The sequence below is a fragment of the Mobula birostris genome, chromosome 1 (assembly GCF_030028105.1).
Source record: "Mobula birostris isolate sMobBir1 chromosome 1, sMobBir1.hap1, whole genome shotgun sequence".
NCBI lineage: Eukaryota > Metazoa > Chordata > Chondrichthyes > Myliobatiformes > Myliobatidae > Mobula > Mobula birostris.
The window spans coordinates 121,386,719-121,410,261 of NC_092370.1; the positions used below are offsets into that span (position 1 = coordinate 121,386,719).

Consider the following 23,543-nt stretch of genomic DNA (forward strand, 5'->3'; position numbering starts at 1 on the left):
CAATTTTCAATGGTGACAGGTACCAGTGTTCAGCTCTGGTCACACTGTGTGCAGTTCCGGTCACCATACTATAGGAAAGCTGTAATTGAGCTGGAAAGGTTGCAGAAAGGATTCACAAGAATGCTACTGGGACTTGGGGGTGGTGGGGGGGCAGTTATAAGAAGAGGCTGGATAGTGTGGGAGCATGCGAGGCTGAGTGATCCTGTAGATGTCTAAAAAACCATGAGGGCCAAAGGAAAGATGAATAGTCACAGTATTTTACCCAGGGTAGGGGAGTCTAATACTAGGGGTCACAGATTTAAGGTGATAAAGGTGAGATTTAAAGCCGACCTGAAGGGCACCATTTTTGTACAGAAGGTACAATATGAAATGAGAAAGTGGCAGTGGTGGATATAATTACAATGTTTAAAAGACATTTAGGCAGGTACATGACAAGGAAAGGTTTGCTGGAATATGGACCAAATGCAGACAAATGGGACTAACTCAGATAGATACTTGTTTGGCATGAATGAGTGTGTGCAAAGGGCGAGCTTCTGTGTGTGTAAAGCCATATCTCTACCCTTTGATTGAAAACACTAGGTGAACAATCTCTGTGCTGTAGAGACAGAGTGCTGCATAATCAAAAGATCTGTGAGATCTACGTGAGACTGTGATGATTTTAACCAAAGGGTACCAAAAGAAGCCACGTCCATTCACAGAGAGTCTAAGGACCAGAGAATAAAGATTGAAAGGGAAAGGTGGCACAGTAGTACGCATAGTCGAGCTGATGTCTTGCAGTCTGAGCAGTCCGGGTTCAATTCTGACCTCCGGCACTGTCATTGTCGGTGTGGATTCGCACAGTTCTTCCAGGCGTTTCAATCCTGACCTCCGGCACTGTCAGTGTGGCCGTGAATTCGCACAGTTCCTCCAGGCGTTTCAATCCTGACCTCCGGCACTGTCAGTGTGGACGTGTATTCGCACAGTTCCTCCAGGCATTTCAATCCTGACCTCCGGCACTGTCAGTGTGGGCGTGGATTCGCACAGTTCCTCCAGGCCTTTCAATCCTGACCTCCGGCACTGTCAGTGTGGGCGTGGATTCGCACAGTTCCTCCAGGCCTTTCAATCCTGACCTCCGGCACTGTCAGTGTGGGTGTGGATTCGCACAGTTCCTCCAGGCGTTTCAATCCTGACCTCCGGCACTGTCAGTGTGGGTGTGGATTCGCACAGTTCCTCCAGGTGTTTCAATCCTGACCTCCGGCACTGTCAGTGTGGGTGTGGATTCGCACAGTTCCTCCTGACCTCCGGCACCGTCAGTGTGGGTGTGGATTCGCACAGTTCCTCCAGGCCTTTCAGTCCTGACCTCCGGCACTGTCAGTGTGGGCGTGGATTCGCACAGTTCCTCCAGGCGTTTCAATCCTGACCTCCGGCACTGTCAGTGTGGGTGTGGATTCGCACAGTTCCTCCAGGCCTTTCAATCCTGACCTCCGGCACTGTCAGTGTGGGCGTGGATTCGCACAGTTCCTCCTGACCTCCGGCACCGTCAGTGTGGGTGTGGATTCGCACAGTTCCTCCAGGCCTTTCAGTCCTGACCTCCGGCACTGTCAGTGTGGGCGTGGATTCGCACAGTTCCTCCAGGCGTTTCAATCCTGACCTCTGGCACCGTCAGTGTGGGTGTGGATTCGCACAGTTCCTCCAGGCGTTTCAATCCTGACCTCCGGCACTGTCAGTGTGGGTGTGGATTCGCACAGTTCCTCCAGGCCTTTCAGTCCTGACCTCCGGCACTGTCAGTGTGGGCGTGGATTCGCACAGTTCCTCCAGGCGTTTCAATCCTGACCTCCGGCACTGTCAGTGTGGGTGTGGATTCGCACAGTTCCTCCAGGCCTTTCAGTCCTGACCTCCGGCACTGTCAGTGTGGGCGTGGATTCGCACAGTTCCTCCAGGCGTTTCAATCCTGACCTCCGGCACTGTCAGTGTGGGTGTGGATTCGCACAGTTCCTCCAGGCGTTTCAATCCTGACCTCCGGCACTGTCAGTGTGGGCGTGGATTCGCACAGTTCCTCCAGGCCTTTCAGTCCTGACCTCCGGCACTGTCAGTGTGGGCGTGGATTCGCACAGTTCCTCCAGGCGTTTCAATCCTGACCTCCGGCACTGTCAGTGTGGGTGTGGATTCGCACAGTTCCTCCAGGCCTTTCAATCCTGACCTCCGGCACTGTCAGTGTGGGCGTGGATTCGCACAGTTCCTCCAGGCGTTTCAATCCTGACCTCCGGCACTGTCAGTGTGGGTGTGGATTCGCACAGTTCCTCCAGGCCTTTCAGTCCTGACCTCCGGCACTGTCAGTGTGGGCGTGGATTCGCACAGTTCCTCCAGGCGTTTCAATCCTGACCTCCGGCACTGTCAGTGTGGGTGTGGATTCGCACAGTTCCTCCTGACCTCCGGCACTGTCAGTGTGGGCGTGGATTCACACAGTTCCTCCAGGCCTTTCAATCCTGACCTCCGGCACTGTCAGTGTGGGCGTGGATTCGCACAGTTCCTCCAGGCCTTTCAATCCTGACCTCCGGCACTGTCAGTGTGGGTGTGGATTCGCACAGTTCCTCCTGACCTCCGGCACCGTCAGTGTGGGTGTGGATTCGCACAGTTCCTCCAGGCCTTTCAGTCCTGACCTCCGGCACTGTCAGTGTGGGCGTGGATTCGCACAGTTCCTCCAGGCCTTTCAATCCTGACCTCCGGCACTGTCAGTGTGGGTGTGGATTCGCACAGTTCCTCCTGACCTCCGGCACTGTCAGTGTGGGCGTGGATTCACACAGTTCCTCCAGGCCTTTCAATCCTGACCTCCGGCACTGTCAGTGTGGGTGTGGATTCGCACAGTTCCTCCTGACCTCCGGCACCGTCAGTGTGGGTGTGGATTCGCACAGTTCCTCCAGGCCTTTCAGTCCTGACCTCCGGCACTGTCAGTGTGGGCGTGGATTCGCACAGTTCCTCCAGGCGTTTCAATCCTGACCTCCGGCACCGTCAGTGTGGGTGTGGATTCGCACAGTTCCTCCAGGCCTTTCAGTCCTGACCTCCGGCACTGTCAGTGTGGGCGTGGATTCGCACAGTTCCTCCAGGCGTTTCAATCCTGACCTCCGGCACTGTCAGTGTGGGTGTGGATTCGCACAGTTCCTCCAGGCGTTTCAATCCTGACCTCCGGCACTGTCAGTGTGGGTGTGGATTCGCACAGTTCCTCCAGGCCTTTCAATCCTGACCTCCGGCACTGTCAGTGTGGGTGTGGATTCGCACAGTTCCTCCTGACCTCCGGCACCGTCAGTGTGGGTGTGGATTCGCACAGTTCCTCCAGGCCTTTCAGTCCTGACCTCCGGCACTGTCAGTGTGGGCGTGGATTCGCACAGTTCCTCCAGGCGTTTCAATCCTGACCTCCGGCACTGTCAGTGTGGGTGTGGATTCGCACAGTTCCTCCTGACCTCCGGCACTGTCAGTGTGGGCGTGGATTCACACAGTTCCTCCAGGCCTTTCAATCCTGACCTCCGGCACTGTCAGTGTGGGCGTGGATTCGCACAGTTCCTCCAGGCCTTTCAATCCTGACCTCCGGCACTGTCAGTGTGGGTGTGGATTCGCACAGTTCCTCCTGACCTCCGGCACTGTCAGTGTGGGCGTGGATTCACACAGTTCCTCCAGGCCTTTCAATCCTGACCTCCGGCACTGTCAGTGTGGGCGTGGATTCGCACAGTTCCTCCAGGCTTTTCAGTCCTGACCTCCGGCACTGTCAGTGTGGGTGTGGATTCGCACAGTTCCTCCAGGTGTTGCAGCTTCCTTGCCCATCCCAAAGATGTGCAGATCAAGAGATTAATGTCACCTGCAAATTGCCCCAAGTCTGTAAGGAGAGAGGTGGAATCCGGGGAGAGGTGAGGGGATTGTGAGGAAAGTAACGTGGGATTGGTGTTTAAATGTGTGGTTGGTATGGTGGGTGGGCCAAAGGAAATTCTCCTGTTCTATATCTTCCATGGCAAAATGGACAGTGGCAGGTGTACGTAAAAGTCTGCAATGTGATTCAGATCTGGAATTCACTGCCTGTAGGGCAGGTGGGGATAGAAACAATCAAGACTTTTAAACGAGAATGAGATGGGCACTTGACAGAAGTAACTTACAAGACTATTGAGCAGGGAATGAGACTGAACAGGCTGAACTGGGAGTCAACATGCATCGAGACACTGAATAATCTCCTTGTTACCACAATAATAAGGAGATTCAGCATGACATCGAAGACTCTGACAAAGTTCTACAGATGTACAGTGGAATGCATTTTGTCTGCTTACTTCACAGCTTGGTACAGAAACTCCAATGCAAAGGACCACAAGAGACCACAGGGGGCAGTGGACCATCAGAACAGCTCTCCCCCAAACTATACAGGCACAAAATGACAACCCTACTGCCAGGATTAAAATCAATGGATATTTATCTAATAGTTTTACCCTAGAAAGGGGCACGAGACAGGGTTGTGCATGGTCACCGCTACTCTTCACATTATATCTGGAACCATTAGCTCAATACATCAGACAAAATGAAGATATCAGGGGAATTACTATTAAAGGGACAGAACATAAATTGGCCTCTTACGGGGTGACATTTTGATCTATCTAGGGCAACCAACATACTCTTTACCTAAATTGATGCAATCCTTTGAACAATATGGCCAATTATCAGGATACAAGATCAACGTAGATAAAACCCAACTATTTTCATATAACTATAGCCCACCAAGAGAAATTGAAAGTAGATATCCTTGGGCATGGCAAACAGAGCCTGTCAAATATTTGGGCATCATTATGCCAAAAGATTTGGCAAAATTATCAGAATGCAATTATCAGCCTAGATATAAAAAAATTAAGGAAGATATAACAAGATGGAACCTAATTCCTTTTCTTGGTCTCAGTTCAAGGATTGAATCTATTAAAATGAATATACTGCCCAGACTACTATATCTCTTTCAGACCCTACCAATAGAGATTAACCAAAATCAAATCAATGAATGGAACAAGATGCTATCAAGATATATATGGCAAGGTGAAAGGCCTAGAATTCATCTCAAAACTTTGCATTAGCCAAGGAAAAGGGGGGATGGGGCCTACCTTCTCTTAGAGATTATTATTTTGCAGCACAGTTGAGAGCTGTGTTATGCTGGTGCAACCCATCATATGACGCTCAATCGTAAAACATTGAGAGGATACTTTCCATCCCCATACAAGCAACTTTGGCTCATAACAACCTACAAAGTTACGTAAATACTATTGACAACCCATAGGTGAAATGGACTCTTAAAATATGGAAAACTATTATAAAAGAATATAAACTAGAGAGAGACATTGCAATTCTTAAATGGTGTGCATATGACTCGGATTTTACGCCGAACAAACTGGATGCTAGATTTAAGGACTGGACAGCTAAAGGAATAATAGCTATTTGCAATATAATGAAAGAAGGAACACTGTTCAGTTTTGAAATGCTCGAAGAGAAGCACTAATTAGAAAAACAAGACTTTTATTGATATTTACAGATGCAACAGTATGTTAATAGGATGGTTAAAAATGTAACCAAGGCAAGTACATGTTTGATACCGCTATTTAGAAAAGCATATAATTCAGACAACGGTAGTAGAATAATTTCAACTATGTATAAGGGTTTGTCAAATCTTAAAACACATTCAACTTCATACATTAAAACAAAATGGGAGAAGGAAGAGGGATAATAGTATCTAAGGAAGAATGGACAATAATATGGAGTATCAATGGAAGTGTACCAGTTCACAGAAATGGAGGGAGTTCAGGTGGAAAAACTTGATAAGATATTTTATTACACCCTCTCAGAAATCCCATTATGATAGTAACCTCCCTGTTTGCTGGAGAAATTGTGGAAATCAAAATGTAAACCATTATCATAATTTCTGGGAATGCCCCGTTATCAAAGACTATTGGAGTGGGATACACAATGCCCTACAAGACATCTTTAAATGTGAAATGCCCTTAGAAAGTAAGACCATACATTTTGGGTATATATCTCAAGAATGGTTGAAAAGAGATAAATATTTAATGAATATACTGCTGGTGGCTGGTAAAAAGACCCTTACCAGGAAATGGTTATCAAGGACAGCCCAACTTTAAATTTATGGATGGAAATTACAATGGACATTTACAAAATGGAGAAGATAACAGCATCTGTTAATCATAAGTTGGAACAATTTGATTTATACTGGGGAAAATGGTTTAACTACATAATACTTCATAGGCCTGATTTTATTCTCACAAGTCAATGAATATGTTGTAAAAAAAAAATCACTCCCTACTTTGTACATAGTTTTCTTCTTTTGATTGTTCTTTCTTTCCTCTCCTTTCTATAAGTATATACTTTAGATAAATATTATGTAGAGATTTATGGGAAATATTACTATGTGATATATATGTACAGTATCTGAAATACATCTTATGAAAAGGGAAAGCAGGATCTCCCAGTGACGCCAGAGAAAGCAGGATCTCCCAGTGGCCACACATTTTAATTCCACATCCCATTCCCATTCTGACATGTCTGTCCACGGCCTCCTCAGTGTAAAGATGAAGCCACACTCAGGCTGGAGGAACAACACCTTATATTCCGTCTGGGTAGCCTCCAACCTGATGGCATGAACACCGACTTCTCTAACTTCCGCTAATGCCCCACCTCCCCCTCGTACCCCATCCGTTATTTATTTTTATACACACATTCTTTCTCTCACTCTCCTTTTTCTCCCTCTGTCCCTCTGACTATACCCCTTGCCCATCCTCCGGGTCCCTCCCCCCCTTGTCTTTCTCCCCGGGCCTCCTGTCCCATGATCCTCTCATATCCCCTTTGCCAATCACCTGTCCAGCTCTTGGCTCCATCCGTCCCCCTCTGTCTTCTCCTATCATTTTGGATCTCCCCCTCCCCCTCCAACTTTCAAATCCCTTACTCACTCTTCCTTCAGTTAGTCCTGACGAAGGGTCTCGGCCTGAAACATCGACTGTACCTCTTCCTAGAGATGCTGCCTGGCCTGCTGCGTTCACCAGCTACTTTGATGTGTGTTGCTTGAATTTCCAGCATCTGCAGAATTCCTGTTGTTTGCATCTTATGGAAAGTTTTGTTTGATGATGAACTTCAATAAAAAAATAAATTACAAAAAAAAGAAAAGCTCTCCCCACCCCATGCTCTCTTCTCGATCCTGCCATAAGCCAGGACGTATAGAAGCTAGATGACCCACACCTCAAGGCCTCACAGCTTCTTCCCCACTGCCATCACGCTGTTGAGCCAAACTGAAAAACTCCAACACTACCTCAGTATAAACTGTATTTCTTCTCTCTTTCTTAACTTGAACTAATGTTGTTATGTTTATTTCTGTCATAAAGGTTATGTGTAATTTGTGTTAATTTGTTATGGTAATTTATGTATATTATATCGGTAAATTACTGTGCTGCTGCAACGAGCTAATTTTTATGGCACTTATACCCTGGGTGTTATTCCCATGACAACAAACTTGATTTTCAATGTGATGCCCTATCTGTCCTCACAGTTGAATACTTGAGATCTCCTGATAGTTTGAAGATCAGAAGGGATCCTGAACAACCTTCATCTCTCTACCAGCACTAGTATCATGTGGTCATTGATGTCTGGAAGCTTGTGATGCGCAAACAGAATGCTGTGTTTCCAACATTACAACCTCAGAAGCACTTTGTTACCTCCTTGGGATGCTCCATGGTTATGAAAAGACGTATAAGACAGCAGAGCCTTGCAAAGAAGGGGGGAGTTAAGTGCTGAGTTCCTCCAGCGCTTTGTGTGTGTTACTTTGAATCTTCAGCATCTGCAGACGTTCTTACCTTTAGGACTTTAAATGTTTTAGCACTGTAACAAATTTAAGTAGTACACATTAAATGCAAGTTCAGAGATTACTAACTGTTCTATACTCGATAAATCTAAACCGCTTGCTCGAAGGAACAATCATTGTTCACAATTCCATTGACATAACACATAGACTAAATAGAGCTTAAAATACACTGTGATCATTTTCCTTTGTTTCTGGTTAAAATATTAATCATTTTAAAATACAGATGAAGAACTAAATTTAGCAGCTGCATTGTTAAGACTATCAAACAAATTGTAGTTCTGTCTCAAAATAATAGGAACTTGATAACAGCTACTTGAAATTATTTGAGGACATTAACAGCTTGCTATAAGAATATGAAATTACCTGTTATATTAAGGAAGCAGAAAATTAATATTTTCTATTTCACATCCAGAAAATCTCTGAAATGAATTGTCTAGAACACTTATAGACTATTGTTTGTCACAAAGGTTTTTAAAATACTCCTGACATTGATGTAAATAAAAATATCTGGTCACATGTGTGTTTACTTACAGATAATGGATTTAACTATATTGAACATTGCTTTTCTGATGGACATCTATTGAGGAATCAAAGGTCCTGAGTTTAATTCAGAGCCTGAACTATGATTTTTTGCTTAATTTTGGATCAAAATAACATTGTACACCCTTGTTTTAAAAAGGATGTTGAATTTGTACTATGTTCCCATGGATTGAGTGTAATATGCTGTAAAGAAAATGAAGAAAGCAGCAGATATATGAATTGAATGAGTAACAATCAAATGTGTTCCATTGCTATCACTACACTGATCAGGGTTTTACTTCATTGAAGGTCTTTCCCTTCTGAACAGGTGCTGCAATGATATAGCAATAACAGATGATGTTTAAGATGACAACATCTAAATAGTATTTTCTAAGAATTTGGTCAATGAACTTTTGGCCATTCTTTAGTGACCGAGGAGTAAGCTGACTGATATATAGGGAGGTACACACAGAAACAGGCTCTTTGTTTCACTATGCCCCTGCTGCAAGCCCATGCCCAAGCCCATGCCCATATTAGGTCCAGGGCCTATTATGCCTTGGCAATTAAAATGCTTGTCAAATGCTTCTTAAATACAGCAACTCACCAAGGCAGCGCCTTCCATACTCACCACCTCTACCAGCCAGAAGGAGAAGGCCATAAAAACATGGCAACACCATCAGCTGGAATTTACCCTCGAGGCTACGCACCATCCTGACTATGAGATATATCGTTATTCCTTCACTGCACTGGGTCAAAATCCTGGAACTCTCTCCCAAACATACCACGAGCTTCAACGACAGCTACTATCTCACTGTTATAAAACTATCGAACAGATCTCTTGTACAATAAGATGGCCTCTTGCCCTCACGATCGAGCTTGGCACAGCCTTGTGCTGCCTGTGCTGCACTTCCTCTGTAACTGTGGCACTACATTCTGGATTCTGCAATTGTCTTTTCCTTGTAACACATCAGTGTGCAGATGTGATGAAATGATCTGCATGGATGGCATGCAAAGTTTTTTTTTACTGTGGTTCCGATACATGACAGTAACAAACCTATGTGCCAAACAACACCATCGGTTTACCCACACCTCAAAAGCAGCTCGCCACCACCTTCTCAAAGCCAACTAGGAATGGGCAATTGAAGCCTGGCTCAGCCCACGTCCCTTCAGTGGATATTTAAAATCTACTTGCCAATACCACCTCCTCAAACAGTGCATTCTAGACTCCAACCAAACAGCTTGAAAGAACATCCCACCCTCCCTCAAGTCCCCTCTAAGCACTACACTAAGTTCGGGTTTTGGCCCGGAATGTCGGCTGTACTCTTTGCCTAGATGCTGCCTGGCTTGCTGAGTTCCGCCAGGATTTTGTGTGTGTATCTCTTCCCTTAAGCCCATGACTTGAATCTAGTTCATCTCTCTGGTTTTACATGAGAATAGGGTTGTGCAAAAGCTAATGCTCTGCAAACTACAGACAACTTTAATACTAGTGCTGCTGAAATATCCAACCCAAAAATAACTCAGTGAATTTTCTGATCTTGTACTTACAGTATATCTCAACGTAACACACAAACATGTCAGATCCTCTCTACTTCCTGTTGCTTTAATTCGGGGTCTGTACAATTTAATGCTGCTAGTGCTCTAGATAACACCAAATAATATTCTGTAGGAGGTTCCTTTATTTTTGCAGTACAATCATAGAGACCAAAGGAAGTATTCTTAAAATGTAATGGAAAACAGGTAATCTGTTGGCAGTAATGGCAACTACACTGACTCCAAACCCTGTGATTTTAAAACCACATCTCACTGGGCAGATGTAGAGGTGTTACCTGTCAGAGATGCCTAAAACTTAAGGGCTACAAATATAAGAGAGTTACTAATAAATCAAATTGAAATTTAAGACATTTATTACCAAAGTACATATATGTCACTAAATACTACCTTAAAATTCATGCAAGTATTTACAGGAAAACAAAAAAACTTTATAAAAATATACAATATAAAAACTGATAAACAACCAATGTGCAAAAGAGGGCAAATTGCACAAACAATAAATGAAGAAGTAAATAAATAATACTGAGAACACGAGTTGTAGAGTACTTGAAAGGGTATGGAGTCAGTTCAACACTGGGGTGAGCGAAGTTATCCATGCTGGTTTAGAAGCCTGATGGTTATTATGCAATAATTGGTCCTGATCTTGCTGGTGTGGGACCTAAGGCTCCTAATAAATCCATTCAGGTGTGCCACAATTTCTTTACCCAAGATGCAGTGTGATAAAATGGAACTCACCCCCATGGGTGAGGTGAAAAGCAGAGATGGGTTTAAGGGAAGAGGGAAACAGAGGAGGTTATGACTGGAGAAGTTAGTGTGGAGCATAAATACTGCAACAATGAGACGGCTTATCACTGTCTTTAAGCTGTAAATTCTATATAATCTCATGCTGCAATGGTTAACCTTTCCAGTCAGAGTCACTGCAGGCCATTGACTTAAACCACACAAGCAGTTTAGCTGCTGTAGAAATAGATTTACTACTGAGTAAAATACCACATCAAATTAAATTTCTTTATATATTATTAGAGAGCATAAAAATAGCCAATATCACCCAGAGAAGTACAGGGTTATTTTATTCCAAGGTTCCGACGATCATTGAAGATTTGTGCTTCTACCAACCCACATTTTCTACCCAAGGTTAGATTATGAGTTTACAATCACTCCCAGGTATCCATTATTCACCAGGTTTATGAGTTTTTTTCGATTTTCAGCCATTATTTTCCGAGGCTCAATGTCTTTAATGGTTTAATTGTAGCACAACAATTACTTTTTACTTCTACTTTTGACAATCCAGATTATCATCATAGGCCAGTACACTGGGTGCACACGGGCGAAGCAACAAATTTTATATAGCAAAAATATCAAATCTCTACAAGCAATGTCAATTGAAACCACATTTCCTTTGGAAGCAGTTATAGTGAAGAGGATCTGCAGCCAACCATGTGATTTATGTATTTTTCCTGATTTATGTTTTTTATGTGATTTTCTGGTTTAAGACAGAGCTGGTGAAGCACAGTAACTAGCAAACAAAACACACAAAACTACTAACTACTTTATTAATCACACTTTTCCTGGTAAAAGATCACTGCGATTCTTTTGAACCACTTGTACGACCTGGAATTTTTTCAGTGAGAACTATAACCTACATGGTGCAGGATAGCTGCGGCATAGGTCGTACAGGCCGAATCAAGGTAGTGGGGTCCGGGCCGGGAGCGGGAAATGAGCCAATGCTGGAGCGGACCTGGAGGCGATTTCATGCAGCAGAACTGAGGTGAGGCAGAGTTGAAGTAGTGGGGCCCGCACTTGAGAGTGAAGAAAAACCCGAGGTTTGATCAATTTAAGTGCCAGGCCAGATTGGAAAGGTCAAGCTCAGAAGGGCCGGAGGCGAGGGACAGGGCAGTTCAGCTCACTGCTCTGTGAGTTTTACTTGTTTCTGCACTGAACTGAGTCTATGTGCTACATTTAACGAGCTCCTGGACCGGCTGCAGTGATGACTGGCTCACTTTCATGAATTTCAGTTCTGAATGTTAGTTGCTTACTTTTATTGGTTGCACAATTTGTTTTTTTTCTGCACGTTTGTTGTTTGCTAGCCTTCTTTTTTAATGGATTCTAATGGGTTTCTTTGTTTTGTGGCTGTCTGTAAGGAGATTAATCTCAGGGTTGTATATAGTACACATACTTTGATAATAAATGCAGTTTGTACTTTAAATTGATCAGCATTAACTATTGACCAAACACAAGATACTGGAAACCCAAAGCAATATACACAAGCTGCTGGAGGAACTCAGTAGGTCAGGCAGCATCCAAGGAAATGAACAAGTGTTTCAGGCCAAGACCCTTCTTCAGGAAGGGGGAAGACTCCAGAATAAAAAGTTGGGAGGAGGGGAAGGAGGATAGCTAGAAGATGATAGATGAAGCCAGGTGGGTGGGACTGCTACAGGGTTGGAGAGGAAGGAATCTGATAGGAGAGGAGAGTAGACCATAGGAAAAGGAAGGAGGAGGGGAACCAGGGGGAGGTAAAAGGCAGGTGAGAAGAGATTTGAGGCCAGAGTGGAATAGAAGAAGGGTGGGGGGGGGATTTTTTTTGATTTTTTTTAACTGGAAGGAGAAATCAACAATCGTGCCATAAGGTTGGGGGCTATCCAGACGGAATATAAGGTGTTGCTCTTCCTCCCTGAGGGTGGCCTCATCATGGCACAACAGGAGGCCATGGACCAACATGTTGGAATGGGAATGGGAATTGGAATTAAAATGTTTGGCCATCCAGAATGTCTGCTTTTGGCAGATAGAGCAGAGGTACTCGACGGAGCGGTCCCACAATTTACGGCGGGTTTCACCAACATAGAGGAGGCTGCAACGGAAGCACCGGATACAATAGACAACCCCAGCAACTTGTTTGCACATTTCAGCAGTACAACATAATGCTGACAGTTGCAAACTGGCATACTGCCATGTAACAATATTGAGCTTAAGGTCTTTTTTTCTGTAGCAAAATAAAATAGTCCTCGCTATTTGCATTTTGAATATTTCGGTGACACTCTTAACAGAAAACTGCTGATGTAGCTGCTGCCAATGTTCTGGTTAAATGCTCTTCTGAGCAAAATCTCAGGCTAAGTATAGTGTGCTGAAGATTCAGATCCAATTGAAACCCTCACCAAATGTATGCTGAAATATTTACCCAATGGAAGTTGCTCTGTCTTGACTGTGTGAAATTCAATGTTCTTCTCTTATGCTAAATATGGAAAAACTCTAAATTCTGGTCATTTGAAAACAGAAAGTGCTGGAGTTACTCCGAAAATATGGAGAGTGAAACAAAGTTATCATTTCAAATCATTGACCTTGGAACAGAAAAGACTTTCACCTCACTCTACTTCCCTCTCCATAGACCTGCTGAATGTTTCCCGCATTCTTGTCTTCCTCCCTTAATCATTCTGCTTTAAAAAACAAAGTCTGCTTTGTGCCTCAACTAATCCAGACTATGCTGGCGATTAGTACGTCATGTACTGTCACAACATGACACATAGAGTTGCCCTGAATGTCCAAGGGCTAGTAATTCTGCAAAACACACTTGGATCACTGCTGTCACGATTGTCTGAAGAAGATACAAGAGGACTTACTTACTGCTGTGAATAAGGGATGTTTCTGTTTTAAACCAGCTCTACTTTGCACTAGCATCAGTGGCTCTTTTAAGGTCCACCTGAGAGAACTCATACACAGAGCAGCACTTCTAACAGTAAAGCACTCCCTTGGAGTCCTAATACCAGCCTAAGTATTGTGTGTAAGTCCCTGGAGTGGGTTTAATCCCACAACATTTTGTCTCCAAGGCATAAATGTTGCCGACTGAACCGCATGAAAAACTTGAGAGGAGACATTGTCACAAGTGGAAGTGATGGCAAGTGCTAACAACTTCAGTATGTAGCAATGAGATGGAGAGAGCTCACAGAGCTCTGAGGATGGAGCCTCACTGACTGCAGCTGAGGATGATCTACAAGTACAGGGCTCTGTTCCCATCCTGGGGTTAGTGAGGAGCTGCAGAGGACTGTAAACTCAGCTAACTCCACCATGGGCATTAGCCTCACCACCATTAAGGACATCTTCAAAAAGTCATGGCTCAAATAGGTGACATCCATCATTAAGGACCCATACCACCCAGGACATTCCAGGACATGTCTACTTTTCATAAGGGAGGAGGTACAGGAGCCCAAAGACCCACACTTAATGTTTGAGAAACAGCTTCTTCCCTTCTGTCATCAGATTTTGGAATGTGAATGCTTATCGTAATTTTTAGGTATTTGATGGTATATTTTATTGTATTATACCGTACCGCTACCATAAAACAACACATTTCATGACATACTGTATGTTAGTAAATGTCAGCGACAATAAACCTGGTTCTGTTTCTGATTAAATGACCTGCTGCCACCAAACACAAGATGTCTGTACAGCAGCTTAATTAAGAAGTATACAGTGAATAGCAAGGTCTGGTAAAATCAGTGGATGGATTAAGTTTATTCTTAGGCAGGGTATCCTGCCTGGCTGGGCTACTACACCAGAGGCACAAGGAACTGCTGATACTGCAATCTGGAGTGAAAAAAACAAGAACAAATGTTGTTGAAGAGCTCAAGAGGTTAGACAAAATTCTATGGAGAGAAATAGATACTTGACATTCGAGCTCCAATCCCTTCACCTGGACTCTATGCTTTAGCTCATAACAAGAAATGAGACTGATGCAAACAAAATATAACCACACAGAATCAACAAACTAATGTTGGTGTATTCCTACACTAAATTCAACAGATTGGTGGGCTCAGGAGTTGCTCCAATCTACCTCTATTCAATATCTTAAAACTTTCCCTTTCTTGTCCTTGTACCTCCTCTTGAGTACAAATTGTGCCTGGTAGTAACCCTCTGAAACCCCTTGGGGATCATGGTCATAGAGTTGCAGGCTATGGAAACAGATCACCAAGCATACATTTACATTAATCCTGCCTTATTCTCTCCATATTCCCATTAATAACCCTCACATCCTCCCACTCACCTATTCATGAGAGACAAATCAGAGAACTGACCTGTATGCTTTAATGGAAACCGGAGTAACCAGAGGAAACACACATGGGTGTTTTACCTTGTTAAAGGTGTGATATTAGTTCAAGTTTTTTTTGTTGAAGGCAATAAGCTTCAGGTACTAGATTATGTAGAGGCTTCCTATCAGTTATAAGCACTTCACCGTTGACCTTGGAAAACCCTCATGCTCTCTCCTGCATTCTGACTGCATTTCACTTTTTAGTGCCTAAAACTTTCATTGTGGGTCATCACATTGTGACAAATTAAACCCAGAATAAATGAGCAGGGACACTTTATCCTTTAAAGATTGATCAAAATGCACTATGACAACGTCTACTCATACAATCTGTTTCTGTGGCATCCAGAGTCATTGAGAATTAATGTGGATATTCATGCACTCTTGCCTTTCACCATGATAATTAGCAATTAGATTTGGAACACTTTTAGTAAGTTAATAAGAGAATGGATAAATACTGTTGCGATGCACATGTTGGGAGGGAGGGGATGAATTTTCTTCAGTAGTGGTCATGGAGTTTAGATTTCTGTTTCCCTGTGGAACTGAAGGCAATCAGTTGATTCACTTGACACAAGTTTTGATTATATATAAAACAAAGAGCACATTAAATTTCTTTGAAGCTTCAGCAGTTATCATGCGGTGCAAGTATCTTCTGCCAGTGTTTAATCACCAATGAACCTACTCCAAAACTTCCCTGATTTATCACTGGCCACAGCACTCTCAGAAAAGTAAATCATTATTTCATATTGATAAAGGACTCCTTTATCAATATAGGTTACCATCGAAATGCAGACAAAATAATTTGATATAAATGGGGTATTAGCTATTAGTAGAGTTATAGATTCAGATGGCATGAAGTAGGTTATTTGGCCCAATGAATCCATACTAACTGTGTTGCCCAGTAAGTTAAAACCACATTTGGCCATGTTTAGCCCTCTAATCCCTCCTAACCATGTCCCTTTTAAATCTCTCACCTCTAATCTTAAACCTATAATTTATTATTTTTAGCAACCCCTCCCTGGGAGAAAGCTTATGTGCATAGAGTTGGACAAACTTGGAAAGTTTTTCCTGGAATGTCAAAGGCTGAGGGGATACCAGAAAGATGCTTAAAAAATTATGAGAAGCTTCAATAGGGTAGACAATCAGAATCCTTTCCCCAGGGTAGAAACATTAAATACCAAAGGACGTAGCTTAAGGCAAGAGGGTAGAAATTCAAAGGAGATGTATGAGGAAAGCTTTATTTTAGATGGAGATTGGAAGACGTTTGAAATAGGCTACCACTTGAACGATTGGGGAATGGAGGAATGTGGATCCTGTGCAGGCAGAAGGGATTAAGTTAATTTGGCATTGTATTTGGCACAGACATAGTGCACAAAGGGCCCATTGCTGTGCTGTACTATTTTATGTTCTATCTGATCACTGCTGGAATGTATTGACCATCCTCAGTTTCCATGGAAGGAATTGTGGTGAGTCACTTTCTGGAACCACCATCATCCTTTTGGAGACAGAGCTCCATGATGCCATTGGGAAGTTCCAGCATTTTGTGATGATGAGGATGAGGAATACTTGGAGACTTTCCACGTGAAACTCCCTCATATGCCCCAAAGCAAAGGTAAAAATGTTAGTAGTCTCTCCATCCACTACAACACACATTGCTTAATTAGCTACCAAAATAATCAGAAACATTTAAAAAGCCATTATAATTAGAAAGCAGTAAACATTGAAAACTGCCAAAATATAAGGAAAAAGCCATTATAATTAGAAAGCAGTAAACATTGAAAACTGCCAAAATATAAGGAATAAAAGTGTTTTAAACAGTTAATACATTTAAGCAAACACAATAAATCAAAAAACATATAAATTACCTAAAACTTGCCTGTTCACCAAAACCATCTCACTCCATGAAATGAAAGGTCTTACCAACAAAGCCCTTGTCCTATAAAATGAACAAATAAAATAGAATTATTTAGGTTAAATCTTATTGTGAGCCATTTTAAACCCGCCCAGAAGTCAGTGGTTCTTTACAACTAGGAGACCCCACTGGAGAACGTACAGAAATATACAATGTACAGTTGAGACACAAGGTTTATCACAAACTTTCTCCGGAACGTTCAATAAAAAGCCCTGACAGCAGTTGGTCAAATGACACAATTTTTAAACTGGTTGCAAGAGACTGTAGATTTTGGAATCGGGAGCAACAAACAAATTGGTGGAGGAACTCAGGATGGAATGGCATCTGCTGTGGAGATGTGGGGAGGGAATTGCTGACATTTTGGGTCGAGACCCTGCACTGGAACTGGGCAGAACAGTCTAATAAATGCCTTCCAAGCCTGGAAGTTTTTAATTTCCTAAGTTCATATACACTCAAATTGCCATACCAGACCATGATGCAACCAGTCAGGATACTTTCAACAGTACATCTGTGGAAGTTTTTGAGAGTATCTTGGTGACATACTGAACTTCCTTAAACTTCTAGGTAAGTAAAGACTTCGGCGCGTAACATTCTTACGATTGCATCTACATGTTCAATACAATAATGACGGTGTATGGTTACCGCATTGAATGACTTCTGTGCCCTTTCTGACTAACAGATAAAATTGACATTTGGATATCTGTAAGAACAGAACCATTTCATTACTTGGGCAGGCTGTAGTGCACTTAATTGTTCACAGCTTAATAGCACAATGAGAATGCAAAAACTAAGAGCTGCAGTAGTAAGTGAATATGACTTTCAATTTTAGTAAAATCAAATTGCGATGCAAACAACAACCGATGCAAAAATTGATACCTGAACCAATGGTAAAATGGAATGATTCTGGATATGCAGAAACTTAAGTACTTTCTAGTCATAGGGCTACAAATGTGTTATCCAAAATGTTACATGTGCAAAGGAAAAGACAGTAAGTTTACTGCCCTCCAAATGCGTAACTGCACAGCCATGCAGTGAAGCTTTCTTCAGGGCTTTTAATGAGATCTCTTACCTATGAAACTGCAGAAAGGAAAGTAAAATCCGTATTAAATTCAATAGAGAATCGTTGCTCGCCTGAATATACTAATACTGTTGATTATTCACACAACCAACATTAACCAAGGTATTACACATACATAACACTCTATACAGTGTAAACAAGAGTAAACTCATGGTGCAACAATAAACTTAAACATAATGCTTCCTTCAAAATGTATCTACCAAATGTTTGCCAATATTAACAAAAACTTAAGACTCATTGATATTGCTGTTTCCAGGGCAAATAAAGAGTGCATGAAGATGAATGTTTTTCCACCGCACGCTTCAAATTGGATCAAAAGTAACCCATGCAGGAAATTATATATAAATAAACCTGTGTATCGGAAGTGGTGTTTATACAAAACAAACTGGATATCTACAGGCCAGAACAACAAGACTGTCATGGACTAGCTTCTATCCAGTTAATCCTATGCAATAACAAACAGAACAGAGCAGGAATGTACTTGAAAATAACGCATAATTTCTATGTAATTTTTAAGTCAGAGGAGATGCTTTCCATCTATAACACCAGACAAGTGATTCTGAAGATGCTGGAACTCTCGAGCAACACACACAAAATGCTGGAGGAACTAAAAAGGTCATCCCTCTCACCCCTTCTCTTCTCCTCACCTTCCCATCACCCCTCCTCTGGTGTCCGCGTTCCTTCGCCTTCTTCCATGGTCCACTGTCCTCTCCAATCAGATTCTTGCTTCCTCAGTCCTTTACTTCTGCCAACCTATCACCTCCCAGCTTCTTACTTCCCCCACCCACCCACCTTCCCCTCACCTGGTATCACCTATCACCTGTCAGCCTGTACTCCATATCCTCTCCCCATCTTTGTATTCTGGGTCTTGCCCCCTTCCTTTCCAGTCCTGATGAAAGTTCTCAATCCAAGATCTTGACTGTTTATTCATTTTCTTAGATGCTGCCTGACCCGCAGCATTCCTCCAGCATTTTGTGTGTGTTGCTCCAAGATGCACTTCCAGCTCAGTAGGAAGAGTGCCACACTATCAAAGGCACTGATTTTCTGATGGGATATTAAATCAAGGCCATTCCAGTCACTCAGGTAAGTACAACAGCTCTGAAAGCACCTTTACACAGAAAAGCCTTGGCCCTAGCCAATACCTACCCTTAAATCAACAATGCTAAATCATCTATTCTTCATCACAGTACTCTCTGTGGGATCTTGCTGTGTTCAAAATGGCTGCTCAGTTCCCCACATTATAACAGTGACTGAACATCAAAAGAATTTCATTGATAGTAAGGAGACTTGGAATGACATTTGAAGGAGTACAGAAATACCTTGGAGGTTTCCATGCATAAAATGGCATCGTGATTGCCAAGTAACACTCAGCACATCAAAATAATCTGGTGGTCAAATGGTTTAACATGCTCGCCTACAAAATGCACAGAACTGCCCACATACACGTATGTATCCTGAGCTGAGCACATATTATCTACAAAATATAAACAGTTTTCAATCAGTATTGTAAAAGAACCACAATGAATACGGGTAGTTCTGTTCTTCAGCTATATCAAGGAAAGCACAAAATTGCCCAAACTCCAAATTCAATTGTTTTCCAATTGATCTGATTTTTAACTCTGCAAGCTTTTAACAACAAGAGATTTAAAACAAGAAGCCTGTCATGTTAGACCAACATTGGTAACATTAGAAAGAAAGGCAGAAGTATGATTCACTGGGAGTTTACATTTATAGCAAAGCACTGAAGCTGCTAAACATTGCAAAAGCATGTTTCCAAAGTAGACGCCAAATTCTGAACAGAAAAGCTTGTTAATTCTAAGGAGGGGGCTGACTCTATGTGTGCCAGAAACACAAACACCAGCCAAAGCTGGCTGTCGCATTGTGCCTGTACTGCAAGTGCAGAGTCATCTTAGTATACAGAACTTCTAAACCAAATGCAACTGGACCAAATCAAAACACAGAACATCCTCATTTCTTAAAATCAAGCATCACAGCTCAAAAGACGACCGTTTGGTCTTTCATTTCCATTCCAGCAGAACTACTTGACCCACTTCTCAGCACAGCTACTCAACCACTGGTTCTTGAACAAGATGGCACAACCCTAATCAGTCCAGTTTAGCAACACTGTGACCACTTTGGTTACTTTGACTAAAATGGACCTGTTGTTGTTCTAATAAATTGTTAAAAAAAGTGTTTTATTCATGTTTAGTTTACATTTTTTCTTGTGAATGTTGCTTATATGATACTGCTTCAAGTAAGCTTTTCATTGTACCTGTGCATATGAAATAAATTTAATTTCCTCTACAGCTTGCAGCTTTTCAAATGTCGACCCAAGGAACCTTTTGACTGAGGAAAGAGTTTCTGCCTCTTTTAGACATTGAAGCTGATAAGCTCAGACCCCTCAATACATTCACTTCTTGGGTAAAAATTATTATTCCTCAACACTTCTCTAGTAGTCGAACACTTGCTTCAAAATGTACTCAACCAATCGTCTTTTAGACATTACTGCTAATTACTCCCATTGGATTTTCAACGACGGTGGCCCAAGCCACTACTCGCTGCATGGAATGATTTCAGTCTATCACAATCCTCCATTACATTAATTGGAATTTTGGAGAAAATCAATCCTTTGAAAATGTCCATGTTGCATCCTATTTGCCTTAGATTTCATTCATCAGTGATCAGGGGCTACAGCACATACTTTAGAGTGTCATTTGCAATTCATTGTTACGAGATTTTCTTCACAATAAATAAAACAATTACAGATCAACAGAACCATCATTAGAAATACCCTGCGCTGAACGGGATCTTCTAACTGAAACATCATTGAGGGTTAAACACTGCACTTGCAGTACTGTGTACAATTTTGGTCACCCTATTATAGGATAACTACATGGTTGAACTGGAAAGCATTTTGAAGGATGTTCCCAGGGCCTAAATTAAATGGAGAAGTTGGCCAGGATAGGTCTTTATTCTTTGGAACACAGGAGAATGATGGAGAAACTTTACAGAATTGCTTAAAACTATGAGAGGCATAGAAAAGTTAACAGTCTATTCCCAGGGGGCATAGGTTTAGGGTGCGAGAGGAAACATTTAAAAGATCCCCAAGGGACACCTTTATCACACAGAGGGTGGTGAGTATATGGGACGAGATGCCAGAGGAAGTGGGTAAGGCAAGTACAATAATATAATTTAAGAATCATTTGGATAGGTACATGGAGGGATCGAGTTGAGAGGGATATGGGCCAAGCACAAGAAATTGGGACTAGCTGGGTCGGCACAATAATCAGTAAAGTCTGGTTGGGCTGATGGCTCTGTATCTGTGCTGTACAGCTCTATGAACTAAAAATCATACCATAATTTGGACTGCCAAATATATTAAATGGAAAGTACCTTCACTTTAGAAGTTCATTGTCATGATTTCTAAACCTTTAGTTTTCAAAAACTGCTCCCGTATCTGAGCTCCTTCCATATTCCCACTACGTATTACTTAACTTTCAGATGAGAAAATATAAAATACCAGTTAGGTTGCTCTTGGAGTATTATGCACAGTACTAGTTGCCCCATTAGAGAAACGATGTGGAGGCTTTGGAAAGGATACAGAAGTGGTTTATAAGGATGCTGCCTGGATTAGAAGATACGAACTATAAGGAGAGATTGGATTCAGTTTGGTTGCTTTCCCTGGAGTACTAGAGACTGAGGGGGGGCCTGACAGAGGTTTACAAAACTATGGAAGGGCATAGATAGGGTAAAGAGTCAGAAGTAGAATTATCTAGAGGAGATGCATTTATGGTGAGCAGGGAAAAGCTTAAAGGAGGTTTGTTAAAGTTAAAGTCTGTCCCGAGCCTTGTGGCCCATCAGGCTGGTGCTTATGCCGGTTTCTAAAGGAGGTGTGTGGAATAAGTTTATTCCTTATGCAGAGAATGATGGCTGGTTGGAATGGACTGATGGAAACAGAAGCTTTTAAGAAGCTTTCAAATAAACACATGAATATGCAGAGAATAGAGGAATGTATAGATCACTTGCAGGCAGAAGGGATTTGGTTTAATTTGTCATCTTGTTTGCCACAGACATTACAGGCCGAAGGATCTGTATTTCTGAAGTATTTACACTTATGTGTTCTATGCCCTTAAACCTGTCTGTTCAGATAGTGTTAATATGATGGGCAGAAGGTCCTGCTTCTGTGCTATGTAATTCCATAACTTCTCCTTTGATCCATCTAACACTCCTTATTCTTCCTGGAAAATGGATCTCGTGTGGACTGTAACATTGGCAATTATGAGGAGGTCCCATTCCTCAAACTCTAGTTCCCCAGAATAATATTATCCGCTACAATAAGACACTCCACTGGCCCTTTATAACAGATGTAGATATTTGTGGGTTCCAGGGATCCGAGCTCATAAATCTAAGCTGACACACTCTCAAGAAGAAGGGGAGAGAGCAACTTCCATCACATACAGCAGGAGCTGATGAGAAGGTCCAATGATCTGGAGCAGTTGCTACCAGTCGCCAGTGTTAGCCCACTCTCACCATGCTAGCTAGGAAACCTATTCAGATCCCAGCATCCCAGCACTGAGTAGCTACACCACTCACGTCGGCTCAACTTACATTGAGCTTATTAGATGATTCTCTGCTGGCTTTGTACTAGGCTCTCAGCAACCCTGGTTCCCTGCACAGCAGGGAGGACAGCAGGGATTCACAAAAGGTTCTAACTATACAAGACATTACTATAATCACTCCCTGTACTATGTAATGCTGACCCGTCTGCTGCAGGGATTCCACGTGTACGCTCACTCCTGAGAACACAGCCGCAATGCTAAACAAGGTACCACAGTTTGCCTTCATCAGGTCTCCGCCAACTTTCAGGATTCCATTTCTTTCTCAAATGGATAAAATTCCCTCATCCCTGGAAACAAATTCACCAATGATGCCACTGTTGTTGGATCAATCACAAGTAGAGATCCTTCGGCATACAGGAGTGAGGTAGGGCACTTGGTTGAGTGGTGCAGCAACAACATCCTCACGCTTAATGTTAGCGAAACGAAACAGGTAATCGTTGACTTCAGCAAAGGGAAGGAGGGCGAACATACACCAGTCTACACCAAGGATCGGTGTGAGAGCAGGCCTGCAGCTTTAAATTCCTGGGTGTTAACTTGCTGGATAGATGCAATCACAAGGAAGATTTTTAATCTTTATCGAGATACAGGACAGAAAAGGCTCTTCAAGCCCAGCAGTCACCTGGTTTAACCCCAGCCTAATCGGGGACAATTTATAATGACCAATTAACCTACCAACCTGCCATCCTTGGACAGTGGGAGGAAACTTGAGCACCCGGAGGAAACCCCACAATCACGGGGAAAACGTACAAACTCCTTACGGGCAGCGGCGGAAATTGAACCCAGGTCGCCTGTACTGTGAAGCATTGTGCTAACCACTACGCCACCGTGCAGACCCAAGTGCTAGCGTCTTTACTTTCTGAGAAGGTTAAAGTGTGTCATCAAACACTCTAACAAATTTCTACTGATGTGTTATTAACTCCACCATG

General features: G+C 42.6%; 1 protein-coding gene across 3 annotated transcripts in view; it reads right to left on the bottom strand.

Annotated features, from left to right (window-relative positions):
* Positions 1-23,543, bottom strand: part of znf516 (zinc finger protein 516) — a 143,323-nt gene that overhangs the window by 85,970 nt on the left and 33,810 nt on the right. For 2 of the 3 annotated variants that reach the window (XM_072261523.1, XM_072261502.1), the window contains exon 2: positions 16,874-16,944. The exons of the other annotated variant lie outside the window; for it this stretch is intronic. The gene's annotated coding sequence lies outside the window, so the exon portion shown is untranslated. The remainder of the gene's footprint in view (positions 1-16,873; positions 16,945-23,543) is intronic. 3 annotated transcript variants of the gene reach the window in all.